We start from the raw sequence: 16,652 nt of genomic DNA on the forward strand, positions 1-16,652 counted from the left end.
TTACGGGAATTCGTATTGGGCCTTAATGGGCCATACGGGAAAGGAGAGAAAGGCCTCAAAAGGTGGCCGCACCCCTCCCCATGGTCTGGTCCGAATTGGACTAGGGAAGGGGGGCGCACCCTTCCTTCTTTCTCCTTCCCCCTTCCCTTCTCCTACTCCCACAAGGAAAGGAGGAGTCCTACTCCCGGTGGGAGTAGGACTCCCCCCTATGGCGCGCCTCTCCCCTTGGCCGGCTGCCTCCCCCTTGCTCCTTTATATACGGGGGCAGGGGGCACCCCAGAGACACAACAATTGATCCTTGAGATCTCTTAGCCGTGTGCGGTGCCCCCCTCCACCATATTACACCTCGATAATACCGTTGCGGAGCTTAGGCGAAGCCCTGCGTCGGTGGAACATCATCATCGTCACCACGCCGTCGTGCTGACGAAACTCTCCCTCAACACTCGGCTGGATCGGAGTTCGAGGGACGTCATCGAGCTGAACGTGTGTAGAACTCGGAGGTGCCGTACGTTCGGTACTTGATCGGTCGGATCGTGAAGACGTACGACTACATCAACCGCGTTGTGATAACGCTTCCGCTGTTGGTCTACGAGGGTACGTGGACAACACTCTCCCCTCTCGTTGCTATGCATCACCATGATCTTGCGTGTGCGTAGGAAATTTTTTGAAATTACTACGTTCCCCAACACTACGGAGACCGGTCGCAAGTACCTCGCACGCTGGACCGAGCTCCGGAATAGCTGCGAGGGCGTCCATGAAGTCCACGCGATCCAGTACTTCATCAGCGGGTGCCGAGACGGCACCCTCCTCAAGCACAAGCTCTTACGCTCCGAGCCGGCCACCATGGCCGCGCTCATGGTGACGGCGGACAAGTACGCCAACGCCGACTCCCCCATGAAGATCCAGGTGGCGCTGGATGAAGCCGGCAAAGCGAAGCCGGTTCCCCCTCCGAAGCCGGCCGGTGAAAGCAGCCGGCAGCACCATCACCAGAACAACAAGCGCAAGGCCGACCAGCCGGCGCCGCGTCACGACAACCGGCTCGTCGCGGCCACCGAGCCCGCGGCGGACCCAGCGGCGAAACGCCGGCAAACCGGCAAGACGACATGGCAACCCGCCATGAGCTTCGAGCAGATGCTCGACGCCCCCTGCAAGCACCACAGCGGCGCAAGACCCTCCACGCACACGCTTCGGCAGTGCACCATCACAAAGCGCATCATGAGGGGCGACGTCCCGCCCCCTCCGGCTCGGGCTCCAGGCGCGGGACAGCCGCCTCCGCCTCCACCGCCGCCTCCAGCTGGCGGCACGATGCGCGACGACGCCTACCCAGACCAGAGCGCGGCCTACGTCGTCTTCACCAGCCACGACGACGACAAGCACAGCGAGCGCCTCCTTCGGCAGGAGGTGAACACCGTCGTCCCAGCCAAGCCGGAGTTCATGCATTGGTCGGATCGCCCGATCACCTGGACCCGGGAGGATCACCCGGCAGTCATGCCGAGCCTGGGTGGTTACGCCCTCGTCCTCAACCCCACCATCATCGCGCGGCGCACATGCAAGCTCTCCCGAGTCCTCATCGACGGCGGCAGCAGGATCAACATCCTCTACCGCGACACAATGACTAAGCTCGGCCTCAAGGCCGAGTACCTGGAGCCAACCCGAACGATCTTCCACGGCATCGTGCCCGGCCTCTCCTGCTCCCCCATTGGTCGGGTCCGGCTAGATGTCTTGTTCGGTGACAGCAGCCACTTCTGGCGCGAACCGATCTGGTTCGAGGTGGTGGACCTGTCCAGCGCGTATCACGCGTTGCTGGGCCGGCCCGCGCTTGCCAAGTTCATGGCGGTTCCCCACTACGCGTACCTGAAGATGAAGATGTCGGGTCCCGAGGGCCTCATCACCGTCACCGGCGATTACCGCAAGTCCCTGGAGTGCGCCCGAGACGGCGCCAAGTTGGCCGAGTCGCTGGTCATTGCCAAGGAGCGGCGCCAGCTCGACCGGATCGTCGCCCTGGCAGGCGAGGCCTCCGCCGCGTCGATCCCGACCCCGGACCCGGCCGACGAGGCCGCCTTCAAGCCCTCCAAGGAGACCAAGAGAGTGAAGCTCAACCCAGAAGACCCCAGCTGCAGCAAGTACGTTTTCATAGGCGCCCGCCTCGATAGCAAATAGGAAGGCGAGCTCGTCGACTTCCTCCGTGAGAATCGGGATATCTTTGCATGGACCCCCAAGGACATGCCGGGTATCCCGAGGAAGTACGCCGAGCACAAACTTCACGTCCGCAAGGATGCCAAGCCTGTCCGTCAACCCCTACGACGATTTTCCAAAGAGAAGAGAAGAACCATTGGTGAAGAGGTCGCCAAGCTTTTGGCGGCCGGCTTCATAATGGAAGTGTTTCACCCCGAGTGGCTGGCCAATCCAGTCCTCGTCCTGAAGAAGAACGAGACCTGGCGCATGTGTATCGACTACACCAGCCTTAACAAGGCCTGTCCCAAGGATCCGTTCGCCCTCCCGCGGATCAACCAAGTCCTCGACTCGACCGCCGGGTGTGAGCTCCTGTCCTTCCTGGACACTTACTCCGGCTACCACCAGATCAAGCTGGACCCGGCCGACGCCCTGAAGACGTCCTTCATCATGCCCTTTGGGGAGTATTGCTACATCACCATGTCGTTCGGCTTGAAGAACGCCGGCGCCACCTTCCAGCGCTACATGCAGAAATGCCTGCTGCAGCAACTCGGCCGCAATATCCATGTATATGTGGACGACATCGTGGTGAAGACCAAGCAGCACCTCACGCTCCTCGACGATTTGAAGGAAACCTTCGCCAACCTCCGCGAATACAAGGTCAAGCTTAACCCGGAAAAATGCGTCTTCGGCGTCTCGGCCGGAAAGCTACTCGGCCTCCTCATCTTGGAACGCGGCATTGAGGCGAACCCGGAGAAGATCAAGGCCATCGAGCACATGCACAAGCCGGCTCGGCTGCGCGATGTCCAGAAGTTCACCGGATGCTTGGCCTCGGTCAGCCGGTTTCTAAGCCGGCTGGGCAAGAGGGTGCTACCCCTGTACCAGCTGATGAAGAAGACGAGCCCGTTCGAATGAAACGGCAAGGCAGACGAGGCCTTCCAAGACCTCAAGCGCATGCTCTCCACCGCACCAGTCCTGGCAGCGCCGACCGACAAGGAGCCGTTGTTGCTCTACATAGCCGCGACCTCGCGGGCGGTCAGCACGGTGCTGGTGGTCGAGCGACCAGAGAAGGGCAAGATCCAAGCCGTCCAGCGCCCAGTCTACTACCTGAGCGAGGTGCTCTCCCTCTCCAAGCAGAACTACCCACACATCCAGAAGATGTGTTACAGCGTGTACTTCACCGCCAAGAGGCTGAAGCAGTATTTCCAAGAGCACGTCGTCACCGTGGTCAGCACGGCGCCTATCGGAGAAATCATCGGGTGCCGGGATGCCTCTGGCTGGGTTGCCAAGTGGGCGATCCAGCTAGCTGGCCACACCATCCTCTACGAGCCCCGCACCGTGATCAAGTCTCAAGCCCTGGCCGACTTCCTCGTCGACTGGGCCGAGACCCAGTACTTGTCGCCGCCTCCCGACTCGACGCATTGGCGCATGCACTTCGACGGGTCCAAGATGCGACTCGGCTTGGGGGCCGGCATCGTACTGTCGTCCCCGAAGGGCGACCGGCTCCGCTACGCGCTCCAGATCCACTTCACCGCCTCCAACAACATCGCCGAGTATGAAGCCCTTGTGCACGGCCTCCGTCTTGCCAAGGAACTCGACATCCGGCGCATCCTGTGCTACGGCGACTCGGACCTGGTGGTGCAGCAATGCTCCGGCGAATGGGACGCCCGCGACTCCAACATGGCAAGCTACCGCTTCCTCGTCCAGAAGCTGTCCGGATCCTTCGAGGGTTGCGAGTTCCCTCCACGTCCCGCGCGCGGAGAACGAAGCAGCCGACACGCTCGCCAAGATCGCCTCGTCACGACAAGCCATCCCGTCCGACGTCTCCCTCAAGCACCTGCGCAAGCCGTCCGTCAAGCCATCGCCGGACTCCGAGTCCATCCACGTTCCAGACGACCCGGCCGCACCTCAACCCGGCCCGGGGGCTGCTCAGCTCGACCCGGCCACCATCATCCCGGACCCGGCCGTCGCCATCCCCGACCCGGGGGCTGTTCAACCCGGCTCGGGGGCTGCCGACTCGGAACCCACCCTGGTGGCCGTCTTCGCCGTGGTTGCGGCTCCATCTTGGGCCCTCCCAATATCAGAATTTTTGGAGAACGGGGTTCTCCCCATGGACGAGACCGAAGCTCGGCAAGTGCAGCGCCGGGCATCCCCCTACAGCATCATCAACAACGAGCTCGTCAAGCGCAGCTCCACCGGCGTGTTCCAGCGCTGCGTCGAGCAGGAATGGGGCATCGACATCCTCCTCGACATACATCAGGGCGAGTGTGGGCACCACGCCGCATCACGATCCCTGGTGGCCAAGGCGTTCCGCCATGGTTTCCACTGGCCACGGCCCTCCAAGATGCCGAGTCGCTCGTCCTCAAGTGTGAGGGATGCCAGCGCTTCAGCAAACGCAGCCACCAGCCGGCGTCAGCACTCCGCACCATACCGATCGCCTGGCCCTTCGCGGTCTGGGGACTCGACATGGTGGGACCCTTCAAAAACCGCTCGAGGCGGCATGACGCACTTGCTGGTGGCAGTGGACAAATTCACCAAGTGGATCGAGGCAAGACCAATCAAGAAACTGGACGGGCCAACAGCCGTCCGGTTCATCAAGGACATAGCGGTGCGCTACGGCATGCCGAACAGCATCATCACTGACAACGGCACCAACTTCGCCAAGGGCGCGCTCGAGCAATACTGCTCCGTCTCCGGTATCCGCCTCGACCTGGCCTCCGTTGCGCATCCGCAGTCCAACGGGCAGGTCGAGCGGGGTAATGGACTCATCCTGTCCGGCGTCAAGCCGCGACTCGTCGAGCCGCTCATCCGCTCACCCGGCAGCTGGCTTTATGAGTTGCCAGCCGTTCTATGGAGTCTACGCACCACGCCGAATCGGTCGACCGGGTTCACCCCGTTCTTCCTTGTCTACGGAGCCGAAGCCGTCATCCCGACCGACGTCGAGTTTGACTCGCCGCGCGTCGCGATGTACACCGAAGCCAAAGCCAGAGAAGCCCACGAAGATGACGTCGACCTGCTCGAACAAGCACGCCTCCTGGCGCTCAGTCGCTCGGCCATCTACCAGCAAGGCATGAGGCACTACCACAGCAAGAAGATCCATCCCCTCGTGTTCCGCGAGGGCGACCTCGTCCTCCGACTCGTCCAAGAGCAGGCAGGCCAGCACAAGTTGTCCCCTCCATGGGAGGGCCCGTTCATCGTGAGCAGGGCCTTGCGCGACCGCAACGCCTACTACCTCATCGATGCACGCAAGTCAAGGAAGCGCAAGAAGGACACCGCCGGTGAAGAAACGACCCGGCCGTGGAACGCGGAACTCCTCCGCCCGTTTTACAGTTAGCCGCACGAGCGTATGTATCATCGCCTCTTGTAAACGCATGAAACTATGGGGTCCCCGAACGAGACTCAGGGGCTGCTTTTCGTCGACCAATTTATTGTGTCCCTATTTTCTTGCATCACTATACCACTGAACCCGGCCACCGGTCCGACTCGCTCGACCCGGGGGCTCGGGGGCTGGCCGGCTCGGTCGCCACCCCACCGCCTTACTTGGTGATTCCTGATAAAGTTAGGATGCTGCGGTCCCCCACTTTGCCCTAAAGCCACAGCTCCAGCTTTGGCTGTCGGCTGGCAAGCACAACGGGCCAAAGCTCCTTTACGCTTCATACACTAAGTCAAAGGCTGCCGGGTCGATCAACCCGGCCCACCATTCATCAAATGAACAGCCGCACGACCGGCTGCTCACCAACCGGCTTCGCCGGATTGCCGCCAGCCGGCCCAGTGGGTGTTTCGCTCGCGCTCAATGTTTCGAGGGACCCAAGTCCTGCGCGCTCCTCTCAAAGAACCGAACTCCTTGTCACGGACCGGAGCCTCGGCCGTCTGACTCGCGGGGGGGAGGTTTGAGAAAGGAAAAGCGCATGAAATCGGTCCAAAAAACGGAAGGCAAAAAGCAAAAGCACCCACGACATCTACACAAGTATTTAAGAAAAGGCCCACGGCCCGAGTTCATTACACCCTAAAACCCCCAGTGGGTGGTTGGACCTGCTATTTAACAGATTTTACACAAAGTGTCTCAGGCATCTCCAGCGCCGCGTCGCGACATCGACGGCTCTTCCCTGGCGGCCTCCGGGTCCAGCGAGGTGCCGGTGTCCTCCTCAGCACCCACGTCGCGGTAGACGCCCGTCTCCTCCGAGCTCCCCTCCGGATCGTGGAGGAGCAAGCCGTAGTCGTCGCCGCCCACGGCCCTGCCGTCTTCCGCCCGCTTCGGATGGAACTCATCGTGGAAGGCGAACTCGGCGATGTAGCTGGCCCGGGAGGCAATCCGGTCGGCTTGCTCCTGCAAGAGCTGCTCCGAACCGGCCCGCTGGCCCATCAACGCGTCCAGCTGCAGGTCCGGATGCCAGGATAGCGCGAACCGGAGCGCCATCTCAGCACCGGCACGAGTGGCGGAGACGCGTCAATCGCCAAGCCAGTCCGGCCCCATCTCCAACCAACGCGCCAGGCGTGAGAAGCTGCTCGGTTGGACGGAGTCCGGCCATAGGGCCACCATCATTGCGGTGCCGGCCTGGGACAGCCGCCCTAACTGCGTTCCCAGGACCTGCAGGCAGGCCTCAGCGGCGGCGATGATCTCCGGGAAGGTACAGGCCACCCGCGGGTCCGTCCCGGACCCAACGACGCCGGTCGGGTCGCGCTGATAGCAGAGGGCTTCCTCCGCCAGCCGCTGCATCTCTGGGAAGGCCCCTGCCGCAAAGGAAGAAGCGAGTTAGAAGAAGAACAACAAGGAAGAAAGGCCGGATCCCAACCCGGCAAACGATAAGAAAAAGCACTTACTGGAGAAGGACTCTTCCAGGTGCTGCGCCTCAAGCAACGTACCATGCCGCTCCCGCTCGATGGCGCGGTCGCGCTCCTCGAGTGCCTTCTCCAGATCGGCTGCCTTGGCAAGGGCCGCCTTCAACTCGGCGTCCTTGTCTTCGGCCGCCTTCTCGGCCGCCTCGCGGCGACGGGCCTCGTCCTCACGGCCCCCTCAGCCGTGGTGACCTGCCCCCGCAGGCGATCCACCTCGGCCTGGAGCCGGCCCTTGTCGTCGGCCAGCTGGCCGCGCTGCTGGTCCGCCTCCACCAGGGCCTGCTGCGCCTCTGCCACCTTGGCGGCTTGCGCCTTAAGGAGCTCCACCTCGGCCTCGAGGCAGCTCTTGTGACCCACCAGCTGCACATGCAGCCGGTTGGCCTCATCGAGAGACCGCCGAACCGCGGCCGCCTCGGCCCTCGCCTGCGCCGCCTCGACACCAAGACGGTCGGTGTTGGCAACGAGCCGATCGTAGTGATGACCGGCCCGGAGCAGACGAGTCCGCCAGGACAGCACCTCGGCTGCGAAAAAGAAGGAGTCAGCAAAAGAAAAAAAGCAAGACTTAAGATTTGGCCCAACTGTTACACAGTTGGCCCAAATCTCGGGGGCTACACCCAGTGGGTGCGCTAGAGCGCCCCCACTAGAAAAGAGCACAAGAATACCTGCGGCGACGCGGAGCTCCTCCTCCTTGGCGGCAAGCTGCTCCATGAGCTCCCGGTGCTTGCCCAGGAGACGATTGTAGGCGGCGACCCGGAAGGCGTCGAGATGCTGAAGAAAGCAGAAATCAGAACAAGGCCAACACTCTAAAGATTCGACCCAACTACTACGTAGTTGGCTCGAACCTTGGGGGCTACACCCAGTGGGTGCGCTGGCGCGGCCCCACAAAGAAAAAAATTACAAGAAGACTTACCAGAACGGCGCGCTCCAGGTCACGCGTCCGCTCCACCTCGGCCTGGGCGAAGGCCTCGAGCTCTTCTGTCCGGCCTCGCAGGCGGCGACTGACGGCGTCCAGCGCCGCCTCCTCCTGGGTCTGAGGCCCGAAGACAACGGCGCCCCCTATCCGCGCCGGCTGTGGCACGGCAGCTCGGCGCCCTCCCTGCCGGGGCACCAAGGCGTACTCCCCGCTGGCCGCTCGCGACGCGGCTAGCACCTCCTCCGACGCCCCTCCCAGCGCCAACGACGACCTGAACGCCAGGACACCCTGCGTCGCCGTCTCTGACCCGGACGCCGGGACGCCCTGCGTCGCCGTCTCCGGCCCAGCTGCCGGGGTGGCCTCCGGCACCGCCGCCCGCGGTGCCTCCTCCAAAATCGGCGGCGCCTCCGACACCGCTGCCCGCAACGTCTCTTCCAAAACGACGCCGCCTCCACCACCATCAGTCCCCGCTTGCTCGACCACGTCGGCCCGCGGCGGGGTGTCATCCTCTACCTCCACGACCTCCCGGTCGGGGATCACCACCTCAGCCCGGTCTCCACGGCCGCGCTCCCTCACCGACGACGGCTCAAAAACCGTCGCCGCCACCATCGTACCCTCCGGCATCTCGCGCCAGGCCGGCTTTGCGCCAGCTTGCGCCCATGCCGCCGCCGCGTCGGTCCAAGCACGGGCCGACGCCGCCTCCAGCTTCGGCTCGGCCCGGTTCCTGTCCCGCCAGGCCAAGGCTTCGGCGTCGTTCGGATCCAGGCCGAGGTCCGAGTTGGCCCGTCCCTCCACGTCGGCCTGGTCGGCGAGGTCGGACCGGCTCTTGCGGAACGCGGCCCCTTCGGCGGTCGCGGCTTCCGCCGCCGCCCTCGCCAGCGCGATTGGCGACCTGGAGAAGAAGAGAGAATGAGCAGAAGAGAAACAAGATTAGCTCAAGAAAAAAAACTGAGCGCAAACGAGAGATGAAGCTTACCCTGCCAAGACCGGGACCGGGGTTGGCCTCCCGTGCCCGCCACCGCGCTTCCTCTTGGCCGGCCCCCGCCGGGTCCGCCGTGCGCTTCGGGGCCCGGGGTCGCGGCGCGACGCTATCTTTCCCATGCGAGTGGCTCGGCGCCGCCCCATGCGGGGACCCGGCTCCGCCCGCGTCGCCGCCTCCCCTGCCCAACGCCACTACACCGACAACTGGCGTCAGCACCGACCGTTCCGTGCCGTGGTCAGCAATTCAAGACACATGAAGAAAAACACGAGACATACCCGCGCGGCAGGCGGACGCCGTCGTCCGTCTCCCGCGGCAGACGCCGCGTCGCCCGGAGTTGGGTGATGTCCTCGGAGGTGACATTCGAACCCATCCAGGAGCCCGATGGCAGCGACATGATCGAAGGAAGAAGAAGGAAGATGGACGGCGAAGGAGTTCTGCTCGGAGCAGCGGGCGCCGCAGTGCGTCAGTTGCAAAGAGCGGAGCGAGAGCAAAGGGACAGGAGGGCGCGAGCGAGAATAATGTCCGCCGCCCCCCTGCCCCCCGATTTATAACCCTCGGTTTGAACGAGGGGAAGTGGGGAAGTGGGATCATCTGCATGCGCCCGTTCCACTACCCCGCAATAAGTGCGCACGTACACGCGCAGTAACTGCCCGGGGAAGAGCAACCGGCTCCCGGACGCCGCAATAAATCCGCGCGCTTGGGCCGAGGGCGCGCGGCGGTGGGCCCCAGCCCGTCGCCCGGTCCCATCACGCGCGTGGCCTGTCAGGCCCCTCCGACTTCCGGGCACCACGTGGCGCCCGCGCAAAGCCCGAGGGATTGCCCCAAGATTCGGCGGACTTCTCGATCCCCGCCACGGCCGAGATGCCGCGATCCGGTTTCCGAGAAAACCATCACAAAGTGGGTGTTGCCGGACCCGGCGCTCGCAGAATCCACGTTGCTTAAGGGGGAAACTGCGAAGGCCCACTCATCCGAAGACGGCAGACCTTCACAGCTTCAGGGACTACTGTCTGGGGGATGGACCCCGGGCAGGCAACGGAACCCGGATCCTCTTCAAAAACAACGGGGCTGGCACCGCCCCTCTATACCGGCACGCGCTTGGCCAGGTCGCTCGACCCGGCCAAGCCCCGCAAGCCGGCCAGACTAGCCTACCCAGCAAGACACGTCGACTCGGCCTCAACAACTGGCGCAAGACAGCCGAACCCGGCACGGCCAAAGCCTCCTCAACAAGCCAGCGCCACCCATGGCGTGCTATGCAATCCAGGCGCGGGACAACTCCCGTCCCATCCAGGCCGTATGATGGGGACGAGACTTCAATCAACGATGACCGAGGCAACAGTGCCCCGCCCATGCCTCTGGTCAGCAGGAACGTGGCAACAGCGCCCCTCACCTACCCGCTAACCAGGGCCGGCGAGGCAACAGTGCCCCCGCCCTCGCCGCTGACGACAGCAAGCAGCAACCTGACGGAGAGCACTGTACGCGACTCAACTCGGCCACGCCCTGACGACCGACAAGACGGCGCACAGTCCCCCTAGGCTTGCGGGGCCCGCACCTAGGGGAACCCGGCGAACCACAAGCCCTCAGAGGGACCCAGCCCGGGTCCACGGACACCGACAACACGGACCCACCGACTTATAACATTACCATTGTACCCCCGGGGGGTTGGACTATAAAACCCCCGGGAGCCCACGATCATTGAGGGGCGAGCGAGAGGACTAGCCACAAAACAGCAACACCGGAGAGAAGGAGCAGCCCAAGCCTTGGCCAGCTTCCTTCCTCCTCCATACAGCTCCAGGAGCAACATTGTACTATCGATCATCCAACTATACTCGGCAAGACTAGGGGTATATCTCTCCGGAGAGCCCCAAACCTGGGTATGTCTGGCGTCCCGCGCCCGCTCATGCCAACCTCGCCTCCGGAGCCCACCAGCGCCCTCGAGCCTCCTCCTCTCTTTAGCCATCCCTTGGCATCTGCCGTGCGCCCACCACGATACCCCTCCAAGTCCAATTCGGACCAGAGGGAGAGGGGGCGCGCGGCCTGCCCTGGTCTCCTCTCTCTCTCTCTCCACTATGGCCCAATAAGGCCCATACACTTACCGGGGGGTTCTGGTAACCTCCCGGTACTCCGGTAAAATCCCGATTTCACCCGGAACCATTCCGATGTCCAAATATAGTCGTCCAATATATCGATCTTTATGTCTCGACCATTTCGAGACTCCTCGTCATGTCCTTGATCATATCCGGGACTTCGAACTACCTGCGGTACATCAAAACACATAAACTCATAATACCGATCGTCACCGAACGTTAAGCGTGCGGACCCTAAGGGTTCGAGAACTATGTAGACATGACCGAGACACATCTCCGGTCAACAATCAATAGCACCTGGATGCTCATATTGGTCCCTACATATTCTACGAAGATCTTTATCGGTCAAACCGCATAACTACATACGTTGTTCCCTTTGTCATCGGTATGTTACTTGGCCGAGATTCGATCGTCGGTATCTCAATACCTAGCTCAATCTCATTACCGGCAAGTCTCTTTACTCGTTCCGTAATGCATCATCCCGCAACTAACTCATTAGTCGCATTGCTTGCAAGGCTTATAGTGATGTGCATTACCGAGAGGGCCCAGAGATACCTCTCCGACAATCGGAGTGACAAATCCTAGTCTCGAACTATGCCAACTCAACAAGTACCATCGGAGACACCTCTAGAGCACCTTTATAATCACCCAGTTACGTTGTGACGTTTGGTAGCACACAAAGTGTTCCTCCGGTAATCGGGAGTTGCATAATCTCATAGTCATAGGAACATGTATAAGTCATGGAGAAAGCAATAGTAGTAAACTAAAACGATCAAGTGCTAAGCTAACGGAATGGGTCAAGTCAGTCACATCATTCTCCTAATGATGTGATCCCGTTTATCAAATGACAACTCATGTCTATGGTTTGGAAACTTAACCATCTTTGATCAACAAGCTAGTCAAGTAGAGGCATACTAGTGACACTCTATTTGTCTATGTATTCACACATGTGTTATGTTTCCGGTTAATACAATTCTAGCATGAATAATAAACAGTTATCATAAAATAAGGAAATAAATAATAACTTTATTATTGCCTCTAGGGCATATTTCCTTCAGTATGTTGGGACTGAGGTTGAATACAACAATTCCAAGCATCCCATAATGAAAGAGGATGACATCAAATATATGTATTCTTGAATCTTATGATGTCAAAGACATGAAGCCTCTGAATGATCGCGTTCTCATCAAGGTATTTATATTGAATGTCATGTCACTAGTCAGTAGTGTATATTTAAGGAATTTCTAGTCGATCTTGTACTGGTTGAATGTGCATAACGGTTAACAGTGCGTATCTGTCCGGCATTTGTGCTAGGTTGCCGAGGCTTCAGATAAGACTGAAGCTGATCTTATCCTCACCCAGACAACCAAGGAGAGGCCATCCATTGGAACAGTAGGTTAATTATCATTACGTAGAAATCCATGCTGAACTAGCATGTGTTTAATCAATTCACCTCTAAATGCAGGTTGTAGCTGTTGGTCCAGGCTCCCTCGACGAGGAAGGCAAGAGGTAGCCATTGTCGGTGTCACCAGGCAGCATCGTGCCGTACTCTAAGTACGCAGGCGGCGAGTTCAAGGGAGCTGATGGCACAAACTACATTGTGTTGAGAGTGTCAGATGTGATGGCTGACCTCTCTTAAGTGTGTGGTTTACTGCTTTGTTTCAGTTTTGAGTTCACGATAGAGGCTAGCATGAGTGGTAAGATTGCTATGTGATAACCACTTGATGCTATTTCAGATGATTATAGAATTGTATGAGCAAACAATTACCGAATTTGTTTACAAAGGGAGCTTGATGTGGGTTTCCCCCTACTTCTGCATTATGTATGTACATTAGTGCTTGGCTGATTGCCTATTGTTGTGGCACTATCTATGTGAAATGTTCCTACACACCTATCTTCCTGTGAGTGGGCTAAACATTAAGCAAACCTGGAGGATCTTGCTTATCAGAATGATTGCTCATTCTTCAGTGTTGCTTCTTCGAACCATCTAACAACTATGCAACTTTATTTCCCTACGTGAACCAAACCTAGTATGCTGGTTGCCCAGGAAGACAGGAGAATTTGCTGTATAGGACAGAGGGGTCATGAGCAACTGATGTTTAGTGGAGAGATGAGGCAATCTGTGACCTTTCGTCAGAGGATGAGGACCTTTTAAAGCAGCGGAGTAAGAGGATGATGCGCCTTAGGTGAGTAAGATGTGGAGGCCCCGTGACCTTGTCACCAAAGAGTGCATGTTGTAATTCTAGCTATTCATAGATAATTCCTGGTGCCTTCTATGCCTGTACTATCAAATTCAAATCCCTAGTGAATAGAGAAGTGACAAATGATACACTAGATGTGATTCAAATCCCTATGGAGAACAGAGATGCCTTGCACCTTATAAAAGAGTTGTGTGGCAGACTTGTTCCTTATAAAGAGTTGTGCGGTAGTGGCGTGAAGTCATCATGCCTCTGGTAGGTCAATGGCTAACAATCCTTTGGTTATGAACTAGGTCCTCTGGTTGGTCAGCCACTGTGAGCTTTATAAATCTTTTAAACAAAATGATGAATTTACTCGAAAGTACCCTTTTGCGCCCGAGCTCAAATGAGCTTGGATGAACAGTAAAATCGAAAAAATACAAAAAAAACCAAAACATTTTGATTTTTTTGTGGTAAACTTTGACAAATGTTGTAAGTGTTTGCAAATTTTCGTCATGAGATCACATTCATGAAAGGCGTGGAAAAAAAGAGAAAATCAGTGCTCCAAAATGCTTTCGAAAGTAGCATTTCGGTAATGTAACGTCAACTAATTCAGTTTTTTTTGCGGGTGAAGATTCAGTTAATCCAGCAAAACTCCAAACGTGTGGACTGATGAAATCTTTCCGTCTGTTTGCTCAAGGTGTAACCGGCACCTTGGGTGAGATGGGGATCAGGGAGGTGGTTGTGTTGTAGCCTCGAGATGGACAGGAACGCGAAGGAGAGCCGTTATGGGGGGAAAAGCGCTTACGGATGAAGATGTCGCTTTCCCTTTACACCGGGCACTGAGCGTAATCAATTTTCTAAGCGTATCCCATTACGTTCCTGTCAATCCAAACAGAATTTGAGGTAATTTGTCTTACAAACTGACCAACCAAACACATATATGTATTCTTGAATCTGATGGTGTCAAAGACATGAATCCTTTCAATGACCGGGTTCTCATCAAGGTATTTTTATGGATTGTGATGTCACTAATCTGTAGCTTATATTGAAGGAATTTCTGGTCGATCTTGTACTAGTTGTATGTTCATAACAATTAACAGACCTTATCTCTCCTGCATTTTTGCTAGGTTGCCGAGACTTCAGATAAGACTGCAGCTGGTCACCAAGATAACCAAGGAGAAGACATCTATTGGAACAGAAAGTTGTTACCATTGCTTAGAATCTGCGCCAAACTAGTAGGTGTTTAACCAGTTCACCTCTTAATGCAGGTCGTAGCTTTTGGTCCGGGCTCACTCGACAATGAAGGCAAGAGGAAGCCATTTTCTGTGTTACCAGGCAGTACTGTGATGTACTCCACGTACGCCGGCGACGAGTTCAAGGGCACCGCAAACTACATTGTGTTGAGAGTGTCAGATGTGATGGCTGAGCTTTCTTAAGTGTGCGGTTTGTTACTTTGTTTAAGTTTTGAGTTCATAATGGAGGCGAGCATGAGGGTTGAGATTGCTCTGTGGTAATCACTTGATGCTATTCCGGATGGTTATAGAATTGTATGAGCAAACCACTTGTCCGTGTTAAGAACATTTACCGAATATGTTTACAAAGGAAGTTTGATGCCTATTTCCCCTCACTTCTACATTAGGTATGTACATTAGTGCTTAGCTAATGGCCTATTGTTCTGGCATTACTTGTGTGTGTTAAACATAGTGCAATAGGCCCATAGGGCGCACCGGCCGAACCTGGCCTGGCTAGATAGATAGAGTCCATCTTGTTGTAACTTCTTATCTCTCTAGATCTTCCTTGTTTCTCAAGATGTAATCCCAACAACTTTGTATGCTTATCAGGGAGATGCCCCTGCCTATATAACACGCAACCGTCGCCTCTAACGAGGTACGACGTTCTCCGCTCGTTTACATGGTAATCAGAGCCTCCTCTATCCACTACATCTAGCAAAACCTACCACCAGCCATGTCGTCCTCCTCAAGCTCCGCTCAGATCGCCTCCATGGGGCAGGTCGCCGAGAAGCTTACCGCACCAACTATGTTCTGTGGCATGCCCAGGTGACGCCTCAGCTGAGAGGTGCTGGTTACTTCGGCTACGTCGACGGGACGATGCCGCAGCCCGCCCAGTTCATCATCACGAAGGACAAGGACGGGAAGGAGGAGAAAACACCCAACCCTCTCTATCCGATCTGGTTCAGAGAAGGGCAGCAGGTACTTGGATACTTGCTCAATAACCTCACCAAGGAAGTCCTCGTGTAGGTCACATCTATAGCCACGACGCACGAGCTCTGGGCAGCCCTTGCCCACATGTTCTCGTCGCAGTCCAGGGCGCGCGTCAACAACATCAGAGTCGCGCTCTCCACGGCGCAGAAGGGGACGCGGTCGGTAGCCGCCTACTTCGCCCACATGAGGTCCCTGGCGGATGAGCTCGCAGCTGCCGGCAAGCCCATCGATGATGATGAGCTGATCTCCTACATCACCTCCGGCCTCGACATGGAGTACCAACCTCTCGTCTCCGCCAACGACGCCCGCACCGAGCCCATCAGCATCGACGATCTCTACGCCCAGATGAGTAACTTCGATCAGCATCTCGCCCTTTACAGCTCGGCGGGGTCCGGTGGAGGTTTCAAATCCTCTGCTAACGCGGCTGCTCGCGGCCGCAGTGGCGGTGGACGCGGCGGTGGCAGCTCATCTCGCTATCGTGGGCCGCAGCGCACCAAGGGCAAGCCATCAGGCGGCGATGGCAACCCTCCTCCACGCAGCGGCAACGGCGGCGGTGGTCGGCCCTACAACAACAGCAACAAGGGTCGCCGCAGAGGCCGCCCACGAGCTGCTCCTGACGTGCCGCGCTGCCAAATCTGTGGCAAGCCAGGCCACACCGCGCAGGACTACTGGTACCGCTACGAGGAAGATGAAGAATCTTCCCAAGATGAGAAGGTTGCGGGGGCAGCCGACGGCTCCTACGGCGTCGACACGAACTGGTACGTGGACAGCGGCGCGACAGATCACATCACAGGGGAGTTGGAGAAGGTGACCATGCGCGAAAAGTATCGTGGGCAAGACCAAGTCCATACCGCCAATGGAGAAGGTATGAGTATTAGTCATATTGGTCATTCAGTAATAAAAACTCCCCACAAAAATATTCGTCTCAGAAAAATTTTGCATGTCCCTAGTGCATCAAAGAATCTCCTTTCCTTTCATCGCATTGCTCTCGATAATCATGTATTCCTTGAGTTTCATCCATTTTTCTTTTTGATCAAGGATCAGGTCACGAGCAAAATCCTCTATCGAGGTAGATGCGTTCGAGGGCTCTACCCGTTGATTCCGGAGCTTAGGAGATTGAATAAACAAGCCTATGGTGTTACCAAAGTGTCTTCAACACGATGGCACGATAGATTAGGGCATGCATCATTTCCTTTGATTGAGAAATTACTTAGAAAGAATAAGCTCCCGTTTGTTGGTGAGCGTGATTGTGAAACTATTTGT

The 16,652-nt window shown here is 57.5% G+C and overlaps 3 pseudogenes; all 3 read left to right on the forward strand.

Annotated features, from left to right (window-relative positions):
• LOC123170932 (20 kDa chaperonin, chloroplastic-like) overlaps positions 1-12,735 on the forward strand; it is a 56,278-nt pseudogene extending 43,543 nt beyond the window's left edge.
• A 1,189-nt stretch (positions 12,736-13,924) lies between these two features.
• Positions 13,925-14,603, forward strand: LOC123170933 (20 kDa chaperonin, chloroplastic-like; annotated as a pseudogene).
• A 1,008-nt stretch (positions 14,604-15,611) lies between these two features.
• Positions 15,612-15,750, forward strand: LOC123171711 (uncharacterized; annotated as a pseudogene).
• The last annotated feature ends 902 nt before the right edge of the window (positions 15,751-16,652 follow it).

The sequence above is a fragment of the Triticum aestivum genome, chromosome 7D (assembly GCF_018294505.1).
Source record: "Triticum aestivum cultivar Chinese Spring chromosome 7D, IWGSC CS RefSeq v2.1, whole genome shotgun sequence".
NCBI lineage: Eukaryota > Viridiplantae > Streptophyta > Magnoliopsida > Poales > Poaceae > Triticum > Triticum aestivum.